The 3,767-nt window shown below is 38.8% G+C and overlaps 1 pseudogene; it reads right to left on the reverse strand.

The window, feature by feature from the left end:
* Positions 1–2,936: 2,936 nt before the first annotated feature.
* On the reverse strand, positions 2,937–3,294 carry LOC148000846 (developmental pluripotency-associated protein 3 pseudogene; annotated as a pseudogene).
* Between the last annotated feature and the right edge of the window lie 473 nt (positions 3,295–3,767).

Consider the following 3,767-nt stretch of genomic DNA (forward strand, 5'->3'; position numbering starts at 1 on the left):
GACCAGAACATGCTGGGCTCTGAAGATTAGACCTAGAGTCTAATTTGAAAATGGAAAAGTCTTAGGATTCCATGAGCCAATCACTCATAATTCTTTCATATATTTGGAACATCAAAGCCAGCCTCCTCGAGGGTGGGGCAGGCGCATGCGCGTGAGCACACAAGGCAATCCATCCTCACACAACTTTAGGTGTATGCTTCCTACGGCTGGTCTTTTGTTTCCTTTCAAATCCTTTCAGGATGACAGGATAGCTTCAGAAGTGGGGTTAGACGGTATCTCTTATGAGCAAGGTTGTTATCATTGAACCTCGGTTTTCTTATGTCAAATGACCATTCATATGTTTCTTACTTCTTTATATATTATGAGGACATGATAATGATAGACCTTTTTGGTATGTTAAACATGCCCCCTTAGATCTCCTCTATGGTGTATAGAATATACCAGTCAGTATTTTACAGCAATGAGGAATACAGCACCATTGCCAGTAACTAAGTAGTTAGAATGGGCTTAGGCTTTGGCCAACCCAGGAATGGGTATAGGAAGCATGGTATTTATTTATTTAAAAAAATAAGATTTATTTATTTTATGTGTGTTTTGTCCATATACATGTCTACTAAATGAGTGTCTGGTGCCCATAGATGTCTAAAGAGGGCACCAGAAGCCCCTGGAAATGGAGTTTACAGATAGTTATGAGGTGCTGGGAACCAAACTTGGGTATTCTGCAAGAGTAGCATGGTGGTTTGAATAAGAATGGCCTTTGAAGGCTCATATACTTGAATTCTTGGTCATCAGAGAGTGGCACTACTTGAGAGAGGGAGATCAGGAGGTGTAGCCTTGCTACCATGGTTATGGCCTTGTTGTAAGAAGTGAGTCACTAGGGGTAGGCTTTAGACTTCCAAAAGCCCAAGGTGGTCTCAGAGTTTCTCTCTTCCTGCTACCTGTGGATCCAGATGTAGAACCCTCAGCTCCTTCTACAGCACCCTGTCTACCTATATGCTGCCCTGATTTCCTCCATGGTGACAATGGACTGCATTTCAGAAACTGTAAACAGGTCCGTAGTAAATGTTTTTCTTTATAAGATTTTCAGTGGTCATGGTGTCTCTTCATAGCGATAAAACACTAAGAAGATCACCAGTGTAAAGGGAAGCCCTGGGTCCTGCTAACACTGAACCATCTAATATGGGACTCACTTGTCACAAGAGCCCACCCAGCATTTGAAGTGTAGCCTGTCCCAGATGATGTATGTCTTTAGAATAAAACTGGAAAGTATGCAAAATATTTCATCGATAACTTTCATATCAATTGAATGTTAAGTAATGATATTTTTGGATATATGAGATTAATAAGACATTTTATTAAAATAAATTTTCCTCATTCTTTTTTCTTTGCTTTTCAGTGTAAGGACTAGAATATTTAAAATTCTATATGTAGTTTGCATATTTTTATATCAGTGACCTAAATAATTAGTTTTATAACCTTGTATTTTTTTTCAACCCAAACTTCTTAGGGGGAAAGCTACCTTTTCTCAGAAAGTGGTTGTAATTTTTAATGTATGTATGACCAGGGGTATTAAAGGGGCTATTTACATTTAACATTTGATCAATTGACTGATTGTTTAGTATAAGCAGAATGTAGTGCCCTATAGATTGACTCTTGGTCCCAAAGAGTTCACAGTTAAGAAGATGGATTAGGCCATCAAACATATGATTAATTAAAAATGCCAACCTCCTCCATTACTCTGAAACTTCATAGGAAACAGAAGATGTTGAATGTTTAATACTCTTCCAGGTAGAAGGATTTTATAGCTCTGAATTAGATCATTGATATCTACATGCAATCAGGAAAGTACACAGGAATTGCTAAGGAATTTATATTCTAGAAAATAAAAAACAGTAATTAAACCATAAAATACTCCTTTAAAATTATATTGTCAAGGGCTTGGAATGTAACTTGGTGGTAGAGTGTTGTTAAACATAGCACCCTGAGTTACAACATTACCTTCACAAATACATATTCTTAAAACTATATAATTATATAATTATGTGTTTGTGTGTGTGTGTGTGTGTGAGTGTGTGTGTGTGTGTGTGAGTGTTTGTGCCTGTGTACTATATGTGTATAGTGCCTGCACAGTCTAGAAGAGGATATTAGATCATCTATAACTAGGGTTACAGAAGGAGGTAGATCGCCATGTGGGTTCTGGGAATATAACTGGGATCCTCTAGGGAAGTAGCCAGTACTCTTAATTTCTCAGCCATTATTCCAGCCTTGTGTATATTCTTGTTTTTTTTTAATATATCGACCAATTGTTCTTTTTATTAGATAGCATGAACAAATACAAAATCAAGTCTAGCATTTTCCAGATCTTGCTGACAAGCCTATGGTGCCAAAACTTGGGAAACAGAGAGGCAGGACCAGGAGTTAAGAGACCAGCTAGACCTCATGGAGACCTTGGCTCAAACAGAAATAAGCAGGGTTGGCAGCATCAAACTCTCTGCACCCCACACATACACACATAAAACAAATCCCCCATCTCCAACGGCACATTCTAATCTGTTCTGTGTATTTATTACAAAAAGTCAAGATGACAATATTGCCTTTATTACAAATTTCTGCAAACTAGAAAATCCAAAGATCTATTCCAATTACCTTCTGATCCAAAGTACCCCAAATTCTATTTACATTGTTTCTCAGCCCCGATCCTTGAGGTTTCTAAAATGGATGCTTGACTCATTCTCAATCCTTTGGGTAAATTTAAGTCACTCTCACATGAATCCAAAAGTCACACATCCTATATAATTTAAAGGTTAACAAGTTAGAAGAATCCCCAACACCAGAGAAAGGTTAATCTTAAAAAAAAAACAAAGAAATAAAATCCAGCTTTCACATCTGTTGCATGGCATCATTAACAGGAGGGACAGTGTACAATTTAAACTGTCCTAATTTTTCCCGATTTTAGCATTCTCAGAAGGATCCCATCTCTGATAATGGCAGAAAGTACAGAGACATCTGAATGGCTCACTCTTCCCTTTATACTCATTTCAAGCCTTTTTTGTCTCTGCTCAATGCGAACACATCTTCTCATCCTTGCTATAGGATCTCTCAGCACCAACAACAAGGTGAGGACCCTTCTCTTGGGAAAGGCGCTTTGAACTTCCCTCAAGATTCTTTGACTTCTGTTCTCCACAGGCCTGCCCTGAAACTGGTGAGGGAGGCTGCAATGATGTGCTCACTGCTTGGCACTGGAGGAGTTTCTGGGTCTATAACTGAGTCAACTTTCTCTGATGGCTCCTCCATGGCGGTAGGCAGAAGCCTCAAAAAACTAGCTCTGAACAAAATTGCTTTGTCTTTGGAAAGACCTAAACCCAAGCCCCAACTAGCAGAGACGATGTATGTTTATGCTTGCACAGGGCATTTCTGAAGAAGGTAAGAAGTCTTCCACTAATTGCTGCGTGACTTGTAGAAGGGTAAGGGGTTGTTGGCTCAATGGCTTGCCCCCTTACTGAGTTAATAATTAAATCAAATTCTAGCATACATTCATGAAGACACATGGACATTATTCTGATCTACAGAGTAGAAAATTTTGGTAAGCAGAACGCCCAACTTCTCTTTTTTTCTAGCTAAAAGATCAAATAGAATAGTATGTGAGAGACACATGCATTCCCTTCATTGGTCCCTGGAGACCAGATTCATGCTACTTTACTTACTGACAGAAACTGCACCAAAAAATGTTCTCTTCTTCATATTTGGCCCTGGAGCACTTAGTAGCC

The sequence above is a fragment of the Rattus norvegicus genome, chromosome 15 (assembly GCF_021556685.1).
Source record: "Rattus norvegicus strain SHRSP/BbbUtx chromosome 15, alternate assembly SHRSP_T2T, whole genome shotgun sequence".
Classification (NCBI taxonomy): domain Eukaryota; kingdom Metazoa; phylum Chordata; class Mammalia; order Rodentia; family Muridae; genus Rattus; species Rattus norvegicus.